Below are 21,303 nucleotides of genomic sequence, written 5' to 3' on the forward strand. Positions count from 1 at the left end.
GCCAGACCCTAATTCTCTACTGTGAGGTTTCTGATGTAACTCGCCCAGACCCTATTTCTCTACTGTGAGTTTTCTGAGGTAACTCGGCCAGCCCCCATTTCTCTACTGTGAGGTTTCTTAGGTAACTTGGCCAGCCCCTATTTCTCTACTGTGAGGTTTCTGAGGTAACTTGCACAGCCCCTATTTCTCTACTGTGAGGTTACTGAGGTAACTCGACCAGCCCCTATTTCTTTACTGTGAGGTTTCTTAGGTAACTTGCACAGCCCCTATTTCTCTACTGTGAGGTTTCTGAGGTAACTCGGCCAGCCCCTATTTCTCTACTGTGAGGTTTCTGAGGTAACTTGCACAGCCCCTATTTCTCTACTGTGAGGTTACTGAGGTAACTCGCCCAGCCCCTATTTCTCTACTGTGAGGTTTCTGAGGTAACTCGGCCAGCCCCTATTTCTCTACTGTGAGGTTACTGAGGTAACTCGCCCAGCTCCTATTTCTCTACTGTGAGGTTTCTGAGGTAACTCGGCCAGCCCATATTTCTCTACCGTGAGTTTACTGAGGTAACTCGCCCAGCACCTATTTCTCTACTGTGAGGTTTCTGAGGTAACTCGCCCAGCCGCTATTTCTCTACTGTGAGATTTCTGAGGTAACACGCCCATTCCCTATTTCTCTACTGTGAGACTTCTCAGGTAACTCGCCCAGCCCCTATTTCTCTACTGTTAGGTTTCTGAGGTAACTCGACAAGCCCCTATTTCTCTACTGTGAGATATCTGAGGTAACTTGCCCAACCCCTATTTCTCTACTGTGAGACTTCTCAGGTAACTCGCCCAGCCCCTATTTCTCTACTGTGAGGTTTCTGAAGTAACTCAGCAAGCCCCTATTTCTCTACTGTGAGGTTTCTAAGGTAACTCTTCCTCTATCCTGAAAGTCTACTTTATTCTAATAAAAATTACGTGAATATTTTATCCAGAAGAGAAGGGAAGTTTCCTTTATAACCAAAGTCCTAAAGGATAAGCACATAAGATATAGATTGGGTTTCCCCTTCAGATTTATAACCACACATGAAGAAACCACATATATCTACAAGAACATTCCGGATCTAGACACACTGACCAGAAGCTTAGGCTTTACCTTTCAACCCCCAGATCAACTCGTGGACATGGAAAGACCAACCACCGCACTCAAACCTCCAATTCAGCCTTGTCAAAAGAAACCACAGTGGCACATGGTGTCCTCCCACAAAAAAAGAAAGAATAAACATCCTGCCTCAATGGACACTATGGGGACAATTTATCATTGTGCGAGCGGACATGATAAGTGGTAGCGGATCATGTCCACCTCACATCGATAAATGCAAAAAGCACACACAGTTGGCATTTATCATTGCACAAGCTTTTCTTGTGAAATGCTTGTGCAATGCTGACCCCTGCACATTCGCGGCCAGCAGGGGGTGTCAATTATCTCGATCATATCCAATCGGAATGATTACTGTCCGCCACCTCAGAGGTGGCGGATGAGTTAAGGAGCAGCAGTCTAAAGACCGATGATTCTTAACTTCAGTTTCAGGGGAACCTGAAACTATGGGGGTAGATTGCAGCATCCGCTGCTTGATATATCTACCCCTATGGATTAGACCACTACAGCAACTACTTGAAGGACATAACATGCGGGTGAGATCTATCCATGCTCAAATTTATAGAGGTGTTCTCTTTGTTTTGTATTATCGTATGGACTGATATATCATCTTTTTACGCATAATGTTCATCTCACATTCACGTTGATATATCATATAGCATGTATATCATATTCATAAATAGTTTATTTTACAGTTGTTTTATGTATTTTGGTTAGAAGTATTATTAATATAACTTAATGCTAATGTTACGGCATAGTCAATACAGGGTTTTGAGGTTGTTTAGCACATCCTCGCAAAAGAGCCATAGGCCTCTAGTTATCAACGTGTCTACTTTACCTGCCTTCGCCGACCCAATATGCCCGCCTAAGCTCGCCTACCATCGCCGCCGATGGTAGGCCGCTCACCAAGTACGGGGCGATGAGCAGCGGACTGTGATAGTTATCACTCATCCGATCTCGCTGCTCTTCGGCGTTTTGACAGCTTTATTAATAAGCTGTCACTAAGCACCCATACTAACTATACTGTTCTACCCCCTATACCGGCGCCCCCGGAGCCCCCCGCAACTAAATAAAGTTATTAACCCCTAAATCGCCGCTCCTAGACCCCGCTGCAACTCTTATAAATGTATTAACCCCTAAACCGCCGCTCCCGGACACCGCCGCCACCTACATTATACCTAGTAACCCCTATCCTGCCCCCCCCCCCATACCGCTGCCACCTATAATAAATTTATTAACCCCTATCCTGTGGATCCTGGACCTCGCTGCAGCTAAATAAATAGTTTAACCCCTAAACCGCCGCTCCCGGACCCCACTGCAACCTATATTAAACTTATTAACCCCTAATCTGCCCCCCTACACCGTCGCCACCTAAAATAAATGTATTAACCCCAATCCTGCCCCCCCTACACCGCCGCAACTGTAATAAAATTATTAACCCCTAAACCTAAGTCTAACACTAACCCTAACACCCCCTAACTTAAATATTAATTAAATAAATCTAAATAATATTTCTCTTATGAAATAAATTAATCCTATTTAAAACTAAATACTTACCTTTAAAATAAACACTATTATAGCTACAATATAAGTCATAATTATATTATAGCTATCTTAGGATTTATTTTTATTTTACAGGCAACTTTCAATTTATTTTAACTAGGTACAATAGCTATTAAATAGTTATTAACTATTTAATAGCTACCTAGTTAAAATAAAGAGAAATTTACCTGTAAAATAAAAACTAACCTAAGTTACAATTACACCTAACACTACACTATACTTTAATAAATTATTCCTATTTAAAACTAAATACTTACCTGTAAAATAAACCCTAAGATAGCTACAATGTAATTAATAATTACATTGTAGCTATTTAAGGATTTTGATTTATTTTACAGGTAACTTTGTATTTATTTTAGCTAGTTAGAATAGTTATTAAATAGTTATTAACTATTTAATAATTACCTAGCTAAAAGAAATACAAAATTACCTGTAAAATAAATCCTAACCTAAGTTACAATTAAACCTAACACTACACTATCATTAAATTAATTAAATAAATTAGCTACAAATAACTACAATTAAATTCAATTAAATAAACTAACTAAAGTACAAAAAAGCTACTTACACCTAATCTAAGCCCCCTAACAAAATAACAAAGCCCCCCAAAATAAAAATAAAAATACTACCCTATTCTACATTAAAAAGTTACCAGCTCTATTACCTTACCAGCCCTTAAAAGGGCCTTTTGCAGGGCATGCCCCAAAGAATTCAGCTCTATTGCCTGTAAAAAAAAAATACAACCCCCCCAACATTAAAACCCACCACCCACATACCCCTAATCTAACCCAAACCCCCCTTAAATAAACCTAACACTACCCCCCTTAAAATCATCCTACCTTGAGCTGTCTTCAGCCAGCCGACCACCGATGGTACCGAAGAGGAGATCCGGAGCGGCAGAAGTCATCATCCAAGGGGCGCTGAAGAAGTCTTCCATCCGATTGAAGTCAACATCCAGGCGGCGTCTTCAATCGTCATCCACATACCCCTAATCTAACCCAAACCCCCCTTAAATAAACCTAACACTACCCCCCTTAAAATCATCCTACCTTGAGCTGTCTTCAGCCAGCCGACCACCGATGGTACCGAAGAGGAGATCCGGAGCGGCAGAAGTTGCCTTTTTTTTTTACAGGCAAAAGAGCTGAATTCTTTGGGGCATGCCGCGCAAAAGGCCCTTTTAAGGGCTGGTAAGGTAATAGAGCTGGTAATTTTATAATGTAGAATAGGGTAAGGATTTTTTTAATTTTGGGGGGCTTTGTTATTTTATTAGGGGGCTTAGATTAGGTGTAAGTAGCTTAAAATTGTTGTAATATTATTTAAATGTTTGTAACCTATTTTTTTTATTTTTTGTACTTTAGTTAGTTTATTTAATTGAATTTAATTGTAGTTGTTTGTAGCTAATTTATTTAATTAATTTAATGATAGTGTAGTGTTAGGTTTAACCTAGGTTAGGATTTATTTTACAGGTAATTTTGTATTTCTTTTAGCTAGGTAGTTATTAAATAGTTAATAACTATTTAATAACTATTCTAACTAGCTAAAATAAATGCAAAGTTACCTGTAAAATAAATATAAATCCTAAAATAGCTACAATGTAATTATTAATTATATTGTAGCTATCTTAAGGTTTATTTTACAAGTAAGTATTTAGTTTTAAATAGGAATAATTTATTAAAGTATAGTGTAGTGTTAGGTGTAATTGTAACTTAGGTTAGTTTTTATTTTACAAGTAAATTTAACTAGGTAGCTATTAAATAGTTAACTATTTAATAGCTAGTGTACCTAGTTAAAATAAATTGAAAGTTGCCTGTAAAATAAAAATAAATCCTAAAATAGCTACAATATAATTATTATTTATATTGTAGCTATATTAGGGTTTATTTTAAAGGTAAGTATTTAGTTTTAAATAGGATTAATTTTGTTAATAAGAGAAATATTATTTAGTTTTATTTAATTAATATTTAAGTTAGGGGGGTGTTAGGGTTAGTGTTAGACTTAGGTTTAGGGGTTAATAATTTTATTACGGTGGCGACGGTGTAGGGGGGCAAATTAGGGGTTAATAAGTTTAATATAGGTGGTGGCGGGGTCCGGGAGCGGCAGTTTAGGGGTTAATACATTTATTATAGTGGCAGTGGGCTCCGGTAGCGGCGGTTTAGGGGTTAATCAGTTTATTAGAGTGGCGGTGGGCTCCGGGAGCGGCGGTTTAGGGGGTAATACATTTATTTAGTTGCGGCAGTGTAGGGGGGACAGATTAGGGGTGTTTAGACTCGGGGTACATGTTAGGGTGTTAGGTGTAGACAGCTCCCATAGGAATCAATGGTATGTCGGGCAGCAGCGAACATGAACTTTCGCTATGGTCAGACTCCCATTGATTCCTATGGGATCCACCGCCTCCAGGGCGGCGGTTTGAAAACCAGGTACTCTGGGCCGGAAAAGTGCTGAGCGTACCTGCTAGTTTTTTGATAACTACCAAAAGTAGTCAGATAGTGCCAAACTTGTGTGCGGAACATCTGGAGTGACGTAAGAATCGATCTGTGTCGGACTGAGTCCGGCGGATCGAAGCTTACATAACTAGATTCTACTTTTGCCGGTGTCTAGGGCTTGATAACTAAGGCGATTCAGCCTCGCCACAAATACGCTGCGGAATTCCAGCATATTTGAGGTTGACGGCTTGATAACTAGGGGCCAATATGTGTACCCCAGTTTCATCTGGTAGATTGGGTGTCCCAGATCTTCTAAAATATACAAGCCATGTTTATGCAACAAATAATGGACTGGGTTTTCAACCATGACACTAAAGTATGGATTAGAATTGAACATTAAGTAACTGATGCCACTTATTTGGGATCTTGATGTTGGACTCCCATTCATGGGTTTGCACCAGAATCTATTGACAATTTATTGATAGGTGAAACATTTCAGGTAAGGGATAACATCATCCTGAAATATCACCATATATCATCCAGATACTCACCATTAACACCACTTATTGACAATAGAGGATTTACCCCAGGATTAACTCAGTTAAAACAACACATAAAATCCACACATAGAACCCTGATAATAGATAACCATCCCCCAGGGTAATATATCACATATTACATAGAAAGATGGAAGAGGGAACTAAATGTTGACATCACATATGTAAATGCACAAAAGATATTTTATAATATTGCGAAGTCTTCCATTTCTGCTCTTACTAGAACTTAATATAAAAATCCTACAAAGGTGGTATTTGACAATTGTCAGACTTTATAAACTCTATAGTAATCAGATGGTTGTTGGAGATGTAGAGATAATTAAGATAGAATGTCACATATATGGTGGTCTTGTTCTAAGATCATCCCCATGTTGGAACAATTAGCTAGAAAATCCTCGAAAGTATTAGAAATACCTCTACAACTAGAACCCTGCTTATGGTTATTCCACAAGACACCCAAAAAGTTCACAACTGCTCAAAAGAAAATATTTAATATATTAACTAATAGCATGAAATCTCTATTGGCACAGAGGTGGAAAACGCCCAACGTCCCAAATGAGGCCTAGTGGTTAGACAAGTGTAATGAAATCATTAAAGTGAAGGTAAACTTAGCAAGGTTCGATAATGTTACATGCAAATACATAGCAAATTAATGGTACTTTAAGTCATCAGTTTTTGGATTGTAAAATATTTACCTAGTTATCGACGTTTTTCTCTCTAATTCTCATCTTTGTATAAACAGCCCGTTTTTTTAGTTTTTTTTGTCAGTCCGGTCACGTTCTTCTAGTAGCCAATAACAGGTCTGGCCGTTAGGCGGCCGTCATTTGACGTCACTACATTTCTGGACGGTCTGCGCATGCGTCGGCTATATTTCCTGTCCCTTCCAAGTCCTGCTCGTTCCTGTTTAGCGCATGCGCAATTCATCACACTTGCCGAGATGTATTATTAGAGAAGACAAGGGGAAATAGCGTAGTACTCTGCTTTATGTGCGCATGCGATGTCAATCGTGAACGCGCTTTTCAAATACGTATAGAGCGGGTGGGACCGCTCTATACGCTATACAGTCAGAAACCAGGAAATACATGGAGGGAGGAGCAAAGACCGGTCAAGAACGTTGATAAAACAGTGGGTTATACATTTATTTATATACCAATATGTGATAAAAAATAAGCGATCTTACATTGTAGTACATGGGTAACATAACACTGCTTTCAAAAATGCAAAACTTTACCTTCACTTTAAGTTAGAAGAATATTATATTATATTTCAAAGAAATGTACAAAAGAGAGAGTATATCTTGATGTTTGAAGGGTTGTTGTCTAAGTTATTATGTATTTCCCTTGTCTAACCTAGTTAGTGAGATCTATAATATTATAGATAAAAACTGCAAATTATATGTTTTTAAGCTAAAACAGAAACAATATGAAGGAAATAATAAATGCAGCAGACTTTTAGCCAGATATCTTAAAGACAGATAGTTTAAACCATTTAGCCTAGAAGAAATGCAAAAGGTTATTAAAGACTTGCCTACCAATAAAGCCCCATGTCCAGATGGATAGAAGTCAAGATATTATAAAAAACTTATTGATACCCTTGCCCCATATCTAAAAAGACTGTTTAACTCCATCAGAGACTCTAAACCATTCCGTGCAGAATCTTTAAAGGCACACATTGTGGTGTTGTCAAAGCCAGGCAAATCCACGGATTTAGTAGAAAATTATAGGCCTATATCATTGTTAAACAATGATATAAAAATCTATGCAAAACTTCTAGCCACTAGACTTAACCTACTACTGTTAAAAATATTAAACAATAACCAGGTAAGGATCGTAATTAATAGAAAAGCGAGGGACAACACAACAAGGGCGATACACCTAAAAGATTCTGCCGTTTCCTGTGAGGGCGGAGCTAGCAGAGGGAGCGTTAGCTCCATCAGACCCAAGCGACTATTTTCCTTGACCCAGTTTGGAGGGGTTTGGAAGTACTGGATGTGGCTGGGAAGTCACTTTTACCTATTGGCCCTGTCAGTGAGGGCATAACTGCAGGAGAGGCTCACCTAGGCACACACTTTGGCCTGTGGACAAGAGTTCTTTCTGTATTTGGAAGCCGAGTGACACTGAATAGCTAGAAGTGTCTGCCTATCAAGCGGAGAGTTCCAAGGTATACTGAGGAGCCTGGGCAAGCTTCTATCGGACAAATGACACTACAGGTGGAAGCGAGACGGTGCGAATATACAGGTCCCCAATAACAACATCTCCTGGGAGTCTTACCTGTGGATCGCCGATGCACAGAGGAGTAACAGTGGCCAGCCTGGGCTTCTTGATTGGCTGGGACGGCTGAAGTTGCGCTCCTCCTGCTGCCAAGGCCGGTGCAGATTACACGTGACCCCGGAACAACAGCGCAGTGGGGTGCGCCGGAGCAGAGGTGAGCCGGGTCATTTAGAGATGCCGGAGGAGCGTGTTAAAACACCCTGAAGATGGGCGGCTTGAAGGTGCATGGTCAGACAGAGTGGCCCCCTGAGCTAACGTAAAAAGACCCGCTGGAGGAGTCCATTAAGCCATGAGTCATCCCTTATATTATTCTATGCTCTATATTGCTGTGAGACTTATTTTCAGGCACAGACAAGAAGGAGGCAAAGCTGATGGCCCACAACAGGCCTCTTGAGTAATATTAATAAAAACAATACGCTTGTACTCAACAAATATTGCGTGCTCATGCCCAAATTAATGTGAGCAAGATCAAATAGTGAGCAGGCGAAAGAGGGCTTCACGCTTGGTTTGAAGGGAGCATGGCCTAGAATTACATACTGCCTCAGACGCGACATTGTAGGTTAACTCTGACCTTGTACTTAATACGATAAGATATGCTAGCAAGGATGTGTTGAAGTTTGGAGTTTACTTGGGAATGACTCCTTTCAACAACCTCATTGGGCCTCATATTTTGCCTGAACTTGCTAAGACTGGGGTGATAGGCTGGCCCTGTATCTGAAGTCCTGGTGGTTCATACAGGAAATATCGTTTGGAGACCAGAGTACCCTAGGCCAACATAGTCTGGGCAAGTTATATCTGAAGTTGGGGAAAAATCTTTGTAGTGTGGAGAGTGGAGAGTTGTGGACCCCACTACAACCTTGCCAGGAAAAGGGGCACTGACAGACCCGGGTATACCTAGCCACTAGGAGAAGCAATTTTGGACTCAGAGACAGGCTATCCCTCCCCCAGTAGTCTAATACTGGTCAGGATTAGGGCGCGAGCCCAAGTGCTATAGATTAGTGGTCCAGGCCTACCAGAGGGATTCTAGTGGACACCATCTATACTTGGACTGATTATTATTTTTCTTCTTTTTTTGTATGGAGTATATTGATAGTTAAATTGTTTATTATAGAACATATCACAGGTATTGGATGTAATTATAAGCTAACTTTTTATAGGCTTTGCAGCTAAGACAAAAACCCCTATACTGGTTTAGGGATTCTATTAAAAAGCTATTTAAATTTGACACTGGTAGGTTGTACAGACAGCGGCTAAACGACCATAGGCCTAAAGTTCAAACAGCCTAATTTGGACAGGGAATTCTGATATTACTATTAGTGGCTTTTTTTAGATAATTAGCCAGTTAAGATCGTGAATTGCCCAATTGGGGACTGACCCCTTTTTTGTTGCTATAAATCTAGGAGGTGTCAGTCTATTAAGATCTAGTTCAAATATAGGGAAGTCCGAGGCCTACTATATGCAGGTTATGGTATACCTTTATATTTAGGAATGCAGTTAGGAGGTTCTATTGTTAGAATCAAAGATTAAGTGGCAGACAATTCGCTGAAGTACTCAGACCAATTGTTTCAGGTGGTCCTGGAATTTAGGTCCCGATTTTTGGTGGTGACGCGCTAAATTGCACTTACCTAAGCTCACTAGGGTCGGCTTTGGGGGTCTCTTTGTGTTGTTTTTCCCCCCTCTTGGATTACCCCTCTTCCCTTCACCCCTATCCTCACAATTTTCACTTCCTGTTCACTCTCCTGATTTTTTACACCCTACAGATTCACTCTAATTAGTTTTATTTTTTATTGCACACTTTAATTGGAACAAAGCTCTTTTGTTCCCTTACTCATGGACAAATATATGTCCCACTCTAAATCCAACTCACCCGCGATGCCACCTAAACATAAGGACAAAAGGACTAAGCCCAGTGAGCCGGAGGCCTGCAGCGACTTAAGTCTGAGTAGTATTGACACTGCAACATTATTGAATCAAATATCTGAGTTGTTAATGCCCCAATTTGATGTCCTAAAACAAGAGATAAGTAATCTATCAGCAGAAGTCAAGCAATTATCTCCTAGGCTCACAGAATTGGAAACAAGAGTTTCCGACATGGAGGATAAGCTCTCTACCCAGGAACTGATAAATGAGACACATAATAAGATCATACATACACTACAAGCCAAGTTAGAGGATCTAGAGGATAGGTCGCGGCGCAATAACCTCAGGGTTATTGGGCTCCCTGAATCAGCTGAATATTCCGATCTTCTAAAATTTGCTTCTACCACATTCCCGCAAATGGTTGGTAGCCACATAGAAAATTTGGTGATTCCTGTGGAGAGAGCACATAGAATAGGGCTAGTACGTGATAAATCTGCTGCCTTACAGAGACCCAGACCAGTTATAATAAAATTTTTAAACTTTCAAGATAATTTTCACATTTTAAGACTCTATCGCAAGAATGGTGTAATCAAGGTAGGCCAGACAAGATTGTTACTGTTTCAGGACTTTTCGATAGAAACACAAATAAAGAGGAGAGAAATGGCACCATACTGCTCCAGGTTAATTAATGCTAATCTGAAGGCTAGATTACTGTACCCGGCCAAAATTGTACTGGAGAAGGATGGCGCCATACTTACATTCTCGAAAGTTGAAGAGGTTAAGGCCTACTGCCAAAAGAATGGGGTACAATGAAGTCAGTGAGTGCCCTAGGCGGAAATGTGTATTCATGGGAATGATGGTGGTCCCAATGTTGAAAATGCTATTTGGTTCAGGCCTATGTTGTTTAGTAGTATTTGGGGAGCACAGGCCCCCCAACAATCACTGAGATGGGTCAATGATATTAGATATTTGAATGTTAAGTACAGGTATTGCAGTATTGGTAATTTGTATGCTGGGACACGAGACCGGTTAATTTGTTCAAGTTATTGTTTTTTTTTTGTTTTTTTTTCCTCTCCCTCTCCCTTCCTTCGCTTTCCCTCTCTCGCCGAGACTCTGCAAAGGTCCTGATAAATAGGGATGAACAAACTTAATATACTATTCTGGAATATAGGAGGAATCTCCTCACTTATTTAGAGGAAATTAATGATAAAGCTTCTGGGCTCCCATAAACCGGACTTAGCTTTTATCCAGGAAACGCATCTACCCCTGGTAGAAGCTACTAAACTACAAACCAAATGTGTAGGGGAGGTCATATGCACACCTTATAGCCAAAGAAAAATAGGGTTAGCCATATTGCTTAACAAGAATTTAGACTATCAAATTTTAACTTCACACAATGACCCAGATGGGAGGTATCAAATCCTTGAAATTAAAATAGATAAATTATATGTCTTCTGCAATCTTTATGGTCCCAATAAAACAGATAGAGATTTTTGGGAAATATTAGGACTGAAACTTTTTCAGTGTGTGGGAAATAACATAATAGTAGTGGGCGACTATAACATGACCTTCTCCCATACCTTAGATAGATTCAACAGTAGATCGATGGATAGAAAAACTAGGGAAACCAAGATTCTACACAAGTTCTGTCAAAGATTGGCACTCAAGGATGTTTGGCGAATCTAACATCCAGATCAGAGGGGGTATACGTGCGAATCCAGGTCATTCAGATCCTTTTCCAGGATAGACTTTTTTCTAGTTTCTAGCCAATTGATGAAGTTCGACATAAAATCAGAGATTAAAGATATTAAGGTATCTGATCATGCAATCATTTCATTGGAGATCCAATACGGGGCCTCCACCCGGAGTAAAAATGCATGTTTTTTCTTTCCACAATACTTGGTTCAGAATATCAAATTTAGGACTTGGTTGCAAGAAAGATGGAGAGAGTTTTTTTTTAATCATAATAAAGACTATTTGGATAAACCTGAAATCCTCTGGGAGACTGCAAAGGCGGTCCTTAGAGGTGAAATAAAAGCATATTTAAATTAGGATGAAGAGAAGAAGAGATCAGAGGGAGGAACAACTAGCTAATACACTTAAAAATGCATATGTTCGGTATATTCAGGATAAGACTATATTTAATTGGGATAAATATAGAAAGATTAGAGGAGAACGGGATCTTTTTCTTAAACAAAAGATGGTAGAAGAGGATCAGAAGCAAAAAGCTTTTTTTGCAGGGAGCCAGGGCATTTCGGCTAAAATATTAGCTAAAATGGCAAAAAATAGACAACAGAAAAACTTAATCTCAGCTATTGATTATCAGAATATGAGATTTAATAAGAGCTTAGAAATAAGACAAGTTTTCCTCGATTACTATAAAAAGGTGTACTCTCCTAGTATAATAGACCAAGATAACAAAGATATTTTGGCAGAAGATTAAAACACCTCAGTTCACAAACCAAGATTTACAAAGGTTGAACGAACCAATTACAATAAAAGAGATATCAGATGCCATAACTAATCTCAAAGGAGGTAAATCCCCGGGGCCGGATGCTTTTCCAGCCGAATTTTACAAACTTCTACGAGAATCAATTCTTTCCCTTCTACAGGTATTATTTAATGACTATTTTATTGGAAAGAGACCTCAATCCCCTCTATTTACAGCTTCAAATGTGGTCCTGATTTTAAAGAAGGGAAAAGATCCTAGTTCCCCTTCATCATACAGACCTATCTCCCTCCTAAATCAGGACTACAAACTGCTGACAACGATTATTTCCAATCGCCTCAAAAAATGTCTACACTATATGATACATCCAGACCAGTCAGGATTCATGACAGGACGGAATCCAGTTAAAAATATATGAAGAGTACAGCTGGTCCTGGACTATTTTGCAAACAAAGTTTATAAGAAAGGACATCTCAAACCCGATCTTGCAATTCTTACATGCCGAAAAGGCGTTCGACTCGATCGGGTGGGATCATCTCTTTGAGTCATTAGAGAGATTTGGATTGACAGGGGCATTCCATCAATTAATACAGAAAATCTATAAAAATCCATTATCAGCAATTATAGTAAACGGCGAAGCATCAGAAAGATTCCCTCTGAGGCGAGGGACAAGACAGGGGTGTCCATTATCCCCACTACTTTTCAATTTGTCCCTAGAACCCTTGGCAATCTATTTGAGACAGGAGTTGAAGGGGATTAGAAAAGGCCCGCAGGAGATGGTGCTTTCACTTTTTGCGGATGATCTCTTGTTATTTCTAAGTTATACAATGCAGTCCATACCACAATTTTTATCTATATTTAGGTTGTTTGGATCCTTCTCGGGTTATAGGATTAATAACGAGAAATCAGAATTGTTATGGATCCATAAACCGGCCCAAGCAATAAGCCACCCGTTCCATGAAACTGCATGTATACAATACCTGGGTTTAAGTTTGAGTAATAATCCCAGGGATTGGTATGAACTGAACTTTGCTAAATGTATCAAAGAAATACAAGAAAAAGTTCAAATTTGGGCCAATTTACCACTTAGTATTTCAGCTAGAATCATGCTTATAAAAACTATTATATTTCCTAAACTGTTATATTTCCTCCAAAATTTCCCATTGTTATTATATAAGAAAGATATTCTCACGCTTCAGAGGGCCTTTAATAATTTCATTTGGCGGGGGAAAAAGCCACGAATAGCATTTGAAACTTTAACACTCCCAAAACAGTGTGGAGGCCTCGTATGTCCAAATATTAGAATCTACAACTATGCAGCTGTTTGTAAATTTGCATTAGACTGGATTACTGAGAAAGGCCATGTTACATGGTATGACATGGAGTCGCATTTGATTGCTCCTTTTGATTTAAAAGCAATTTTACATAATCCAGCGATAAAATTGCCGACCAATATAATACAATATGTTATCATTAAAGATGTTGTCAGGACATGGCAGAAAGTGTGTCTAGCAACTAAGATCAATTTTCGTAAATCGGCCTTTCTCCCACTTACAGGAAATCCAAGTTTTTCGCCAGGCTTGAATATGTCGGTCTTTTCTAGATGGGCACAAGCCGGTCTCTATTCACTAGGCCAATTATGTCAGGAAAACTAGTTGGTAGTTAGATCTTTCGAGGGGCTGAAAGGTAAATACAATCTAGAAAGGTCATCTTTTTATGCCTATTTACAAGTATGCCATTGGATAGGGGACTTAAGAACTGAAACAGGGATGGGAATAGATAAGGGGGAAGTTAGCAGAGCTATTCAAGCTTACACTGATGGGGCCAACAGAATTTCACTAGTATATAAAATGTTAATTAATATCCAAGGGGAAACCCATATGAATGGATTACTTTGGAAATGGGATAAGGTGCTACCACTAATAGAAAAGGAGCGGATCGCCGCCAGTGTTAGGCTTGCAATGAAAGCAACGACTTTAGTCACCTGGTGGGAATCACATATTAAATTATTGAATATGGCATACCTCTCCCCTGCCCGAATATCTATATGGAGGGGCAATATAGTATCAGGGGAGTGTCCCAAATGTAGACAAGAAAGGGCAGATTTATTTCACTGTTTCTGGAAATGTCCTAAAGTGAGGCAATTTTGGAACAAAGTTAATTTTTGGTGTATTAAGGTTATGGGGGTCCAGACAGAGTTTTCACAGCTTGAGATATTTCTCTTATCTCAATACAATATTAGTAAATCGAGAATTAATCATAAATTCCTGAACGCAATGATATTAGTAGGGAGAAATGTGATTCTCTCTAATTGGAAGAGTGGAGGCGACCTTAAGTTGTCTGAATTCCTCAGAAATGCCCAATATCAAATATTACTGGATCAGTATAATATAAAAATCACCAATAATAAACAACTACGGCAATTCTTTACTAAATGGAAATCGATGATTCTATCTCTTCCTGTAACTATTCAGAGGCAATTAGTGGTAGCCTTTAAGAAGTCTGAGTGGTTCCAGCAGCAGTTACAGACAGGAAGGTTCCCAAGATCATGGTCATTTGATTAGGTGGACGGTGAGAGGGGGAAATTATTTTCTTTTTTTTTTTTTCTTCTTTCTTTTCTTTTCTATTGTTGAGGTCCTGGTAATAATGTAAATATGGAATGAGATTCAGTGGAGCAAGGTATATTTCACTGGAATATATTGTGACATCATATTTTTGATGGATTTTTTATTTTTGGGTAGATAATACTACCTTTAGAATGTGGAAGTTGTAATTTCCTTGTTTTTCTTTGTTTGGAAAATTAATAAAAAACATTTAAAAAAAAAAAGAAAAAAAAAAGATTATGCCACTACACATAACATACCTGCAGTTATGATCTCCATGGACACAGAGAAAGCATTTGACCACGTCAGTTGGGGATTATTGCACACAGTTTTGGAAGGATTTGGTATGGGACAACAGTTTATCTCCAAGGTATTTGCATTGTACCACTCCCCGTCCACACAGATTAGAGCTAATGGCACACTCTCCCACTCATTCCACATTTCTAACGGTACGAGACAGGGATGTCCTATTTCCCCCTTATTATTCGCTTGTGCAATAAAGGCTTAAGCATTGAAGATATGCACTGACCCAGATATCACAGGTATCCAAATAGAAAATTTTAAATATAAAATAAATATAAAATAATATTATATGCAGATATTCCGCTCCACAGCTAACTTAATTAACCAAACCAAATAAAAAATTCCTAATATTACCATATAAGAAGTTGACCTGCAACTTCTTAAACAAATATACCCTTTTAAATGGCAAGATAAGTCATTAAAATACTTAGGGATACACATTACAACAAAAACACAGGACTTGTTTCTAACTAACTAAAGTTATCTTCAACGACAAATAAAAACTGACCTCTCATTGTGGAGGTCATTAAACACATTGTGGTTAGGAACAATTAATATTTTTAAAATGAATATATTACCACACCTGCTCTATATATTACAAACATTTCCCATACCTTTACCACCTAAACACATACAATCTCTGCAGAATAGGTTATTTGAGTTTATATGGGATAAGAAATATGCCAGGATTAATAAAGCCATTATGTGTACCCCAGTTTCATCTGGTGGATTGGGTGTCCCAGATCTTCTAAAATATACAAGCCATATTTATGCAACAAATAATGGACTGATTTCTCAACCATGACACTAAAGTATGGGTTAGAATTGAACATTTAATAACTGATGCCACTCATTTGGGATCTTGGTGTTGGACTCCTGGGTTTGCACCAGAATCTATTGACAATTTATTGATACGTGAAACATTTCAGGTATGGGATAACATCATCCTGAAATATCACCATATATCATCCAGATACTCACTATTAACACCATTTATTGACAATTGAGAATTTACCCCATGATTAACTCAGTTAAAACAACACATTAAATCCACACATAGAACCCTGATAATATTCCACCTAAGATGTGAAGAAAGCTTACACACAATAACAACCCTTATAGACAATTGATGTCTAGTGATGTCGCAAACATAAAAATTTGGGTTCGCGAACGTCAAACGCGAACTTCCACAACTGTTTGCGAAGGGGCGAACCAGGCAAACTGCCATAGACTTCAATAGGCAGGTGAATTTTAAAACCCACAGGGACTCTTTCTGGCCACAATAGTGATGGAAAAGTTGTTTCAAGGGGACTAACACCTGGACTGTGGCATGCCGGAGGGAGATCCATTGTAAAACTCCCATGGAAAGTTACATAGTTGATGCAGAGTCTGGTTTTAAGCCATAAAGGGAATAAATCACCTAACATTCCTAAATTGTTTGGAATAACGTGCTTTAAAACATCAGGTATGATGTTGTATCGATCAGGTAGTGTAAGGGTTATGCCCGCTTCACAGTGACAGACCAAACTCCCCATTTAAAGGGACAGTCTACACCAGAATATTTATTGTTTTAAAAGATAGATAATCCCTTTATTACCCATTTCCCAGTTTTGCATAACTAACACATTTATAATAATATATTTTTAACCTCTGTGATTATCTTGTATCTAAGCCTCTGCAAACTGCCCCTTTTTTCAGTTCTTTTGACAGACTTGCAGTCTAGCCAATCAGTGCCTGCTTTAAAACATTGTGACATTTAAGACAATTTATTGTGATAAAACAAAAATGATACACCAATATAAAACAATATAAAACAATGTAGGTTAAAACAATGTTACATTAAAAACAAATAATCAAGGATCCAAGATTTTACAAGAGATGACAAGAATTACAATATAAAATACAATACAAAAGAAAGGCTTGCTGTGTCGGCCTATGGGCGTGATGGAGCGGTGTATTATATAACTGATGTCTATGGATAAGAAGTGTCTTTTCTAGTATTGAAAAGCATATAATGTTCAATAGGTAATCAGGTATAAAGAATGTTTGTGTCAAAATCAAATTCGTGAAATACCGAGGTAAACAATATTGTCGTGAAAAATTAAAGGCAAACAATATTTTGAGAAGTGTGAAAAAACTGCTCTAAAAAAGGATAAGCAGAGAACAGTGTGAACAAAAATTATTTTTTCAGAAAAGATGCAAAAAATGGTGCTATTCTAAATGCAAACTGTCTTCATAACCGGTTAGAATAATGTCAATAAGAAGTGAATCAACAGTCTTCACAAATTATGCAGATATATCCAGTGAGATGCAAAAAAATCGAGTGAAAAAATCAAGTGAAAAAAACAAGTGAAAAAAGAAGGAAGATAGTCTGTTCAAATTGGTGTGAATTAGTCACACGACCCAAAAATAAAATCAAATGTTAAATGTGTGTGTGATAGTTTTCCTCCAAGATTGAGGGTGCAAATGTGTCTTCAAAACAATAGATTCAACTTGCTGCAGATGAAAGTCCTTCTGCCAAAAAAGAAATAAACAATAGTGTAGATGGTTTTAAAAGAATAATAATATCAGAATGTCACCCACCAGTCGACGCGTTTCGGTCATCCACTGACCTTTATCAAGACTGGTTTTCTAATGTGATTGGGGTCTTTATATACCTTAGTCTGTGATTGTCCAATTATCGTTGTACCGGAAGTGAACCTCACCACTTCCGGTTTCGCGTGACTTAGATTATCCTTATGTTTCTTAGATGCCGTATGTTTATTTATCAGATTATAAGGCTTTTATTTTCTGTCTTCATCCCTATTTGTTTCATTGATCTCAAATGGTTGTGGGATAATGTTTTGGCGGTCACTTATACCTTTACTATGTGTATACCCCAATTGGTTGGCCTTATACACATAGATCCTTCTGATCGGCTAAGTAGGGGGCGGGTTATAAAATATATCTACTCTATTGGCCGTGGTAGTGTTATTGGTAACCTAGGTTACCGGACTTTGTATCCGTGTTTCCAGCCTGCCTATTGGATGCCCGGAAGCGTCCACACTGCTTAGCGGTTGGTTCAATTTGAAGGTGTGTAAAGAATTAGAAGATTCTATTGGTTTCTGTTATTATGATACAAGAGAGATCATAGTCCTGGATTTTTCATTAATGCCGGTTGTTATATATAAAAAACAATGTATAAAAAACAATGTGAGTTTTGTTGTGTGAATCCTTTATGACATATAGAGTTACAACTTATATTACTACAATATGTATAAGTCCTATTTATATCGTCTATAAGTGTACTAGCTGGACTTTTTCCAATTGTGACACGGAGTTTTTGCTTCACAAGAAAAGATTTGTTTTTTTTAAAAAACATTACAGCCTTCTAGGAAAGTAGACCCTGTACAATGTTCCTTGTGCTTATGATCAAACATATTGACTTTTGTTGATCTTATATAACTACTCGTATGTGACTTGTCAAAAGTTTAAAAGCGGATTTATCACTTGAAATTCAGGTTTCTTACTGATTCTCCGATATATGTTAAAAGATGTTTTAGTGAAATACTTAAAAACTTAACAGACTTCATTTTGTGTGATGGAGGGGTGCATTATATCAATATTGGCTAGCTACTTGATGTTTATAGAACTTAAGTGTTCTTAAGATACTTGTTATTTTCAGTATCTATTTAGCCTGAAAAGATTTAATGAAACTAATCTGCAGAGGCTTGTTATAATTTATAGAGGAGAATTGGGTGATCATGACTGTCAAAAGGGATTTTGAAAAGGGAATTTCGAAAGGTTGTTCCTTTTCTGGTCAATATTCTATATGTATTTGGACTTATCTATTAGTTACTTTTGTTCCAAATTTTACTTTATCTTGGTGTGCTAGACTTATATATACAAAGATTTTCATATTGTCATCCTGTGTGAAAGGATATTTATTTTTAGTGGGCTCAGGAGAGTCTTACTCTCTGGGACCACTAGTGCACTATAGGTTGCTATAAATAGATTCCCTCCTAGGTCAAAGAAGAGATACATATGGATAGCTCTTACTTACAAATCTTATTTCCATTCTTATACCATTGTAGTGATCAAATATTTTAAGAATTTTAGCTAATATGTCTAATGTTATGACATATATGTCTATTGAACTCAGGAGAAACTTGCCCCCTGGGATCACTATTTCAGTGTGAACAACTATTGATAAATTCACATCTCGGTGAGAGAAGAGATACAAAGGGAGAGCTTTTGCTTACACAGCTTATGTTCAGTTTTCTGGTTTAATTTTTGGCAGATCGAATTAAGAAATTTTTTGTCATTCATCAGGATGGGTTCAGGCCGAAAAGATATATATATATATATCTTCTCTTGTTGTTATTTCCGTCAAGTGTATCGGGGACCATCAATTTCTTTTTAAGAGGAGAGATGGTTTCACCAGGTCATCAGATTTTCTCGCTCAAAAAGTGGAAAGCATAATTTGTTCACATTCCTTATCTTTCAAGGAGGGCTGAGGTTTAAAATTTTATTATATGTATTACTCCAGTGATTGTTTTAAACTTCGCCTTAGTTCAGATTTAATAAGTGGGACAAATCTTCTTTATTATTTAGTCCTCTCGGAAAAAGACAATCTAGACGAAATATCCATTTTGATTCTTCTGTGAGTAGTTTTTTCTCCTGATTGCCTCCTCTCCAATCCTTTGGTACTTTTTGTATTCCCATATACTTCAATGTTCTAATATCTCCAAGATGTTTTTCGGAGAAATGTTTATACAATGCGGTCTCTTTGTTGAGTTTCTCAATACACAGCAAGTGCTCGCGTATTCTGTCCCTCAATGTCCTAGATGTTTGTCCCACATACTGGAGACCACAGGGACATTGGAGTAGGTACACAACGTTTTTATCTTGGCAGCGTATTAGATCCTTGATTTCATATTTTTCTTGATTGTTATGTGATTGGAATTCCGTGGATTTACTACCCCATTTACATGCCTTGCATGTGTGGCAGGGAAAAAAGCCTTTTACAGTTTTCCCGAATGCGTCTTTTATTTCAGATTTTTTTACCTTTTTTATGCTTGGGGCTAATTTGTTCTTCAAATTATTAGCCCTTCTATACACAAATTTTGGTCTTTGAGGTAGTTTTTCTCCGAGGATGTCATCATCCTTCAAAATATTCCAATGTTTCTGAAAAATGTTCTCAATGATATGGCTGTTTGCACTATACTCCATTATTAATGGTATATTGAGGATCTCGTTGCTTTCGTTCCCACTTATCTTATCTTTATATTTGGTTAGCTCTTTTCTTTTAATTTTCTCTATTTCTTCTATCTTCTGATCCAAGAATTTTTCATTATAGCCTCTCTCGAGGAATTTTGCCTTGATTATTTGGGCTTGTTCTTCCCATTTTTGGGGGTCTGAGCAATTTTTCTTCATCCTTAAAAGTTGTCCCTTTGGGATGTTCGCTTTCCAATTTCTGTGATGACAACTGGTTTGGTGGACATAGTTGTTACTGTCCACCTTTTTAAAATTAGTTGATGTTTCAATGACATTGTCCTTGATTTCTATTTTTAAATCGAGGTATGTAAGGGATTTCTGACTACATTCATACGTGAAATGGAGATTTGCTTCATTTTGATTCATCACCTTAAAGGTGTATTCTAGATCTTCTTGTGTTCCTTTCCAGATCAGTATGATATCGTCGATGTAGCGGCGATAAAAGACCAGGTCCCTGCCCGCTGGGCATGATTCCCAGAAAATTTCTTCCCATTTAGCCATGTATAAATTAGCATAGCTGGGCGCGAACCTGGTCCCCATCGCCGTCCCACAGATCTGCCTATAGAACTTCCCTTCATTACAAAAATAATTGTGATGCAGGATATAATGGATACTCTCGAGTTTGAAATCACATTGTCTTGCCGGAATTTCTTCATCTCTCTCTAAATAGAATTGTACTGCTCTCATTCCTTCTTCATGAGGAATACTTGTGTATAATGCTGTGACATCACTCGTTGCCAAGATGTAGTTCTCTTCCCAGCTTATTTCCTCAAGTAGGTTAATTATCTGAGTGGAATCTCTTAGATAAGATGGACGTTCCTTGACCATTTTTTGGAGGTGTCTGTCCACGTACTCCGACAGATTGCTGCTCAAAGATCCTATCCCCGAAATAAT

The sequence above is a fragment of the Bombina bombina genome, chromosome 2, assembly GCF_027579735.1.
Source record: "Bombina bombina isolate aBomBom1 chromosome 2, aBomBom1.pri, whole genome shotgun sequence".
Lineage (NCBI taxonomy): Eukaryota > Metazoa > Chordata > Amphibia > Anura > Bombinatoridae > Bombina > Bombina bombina.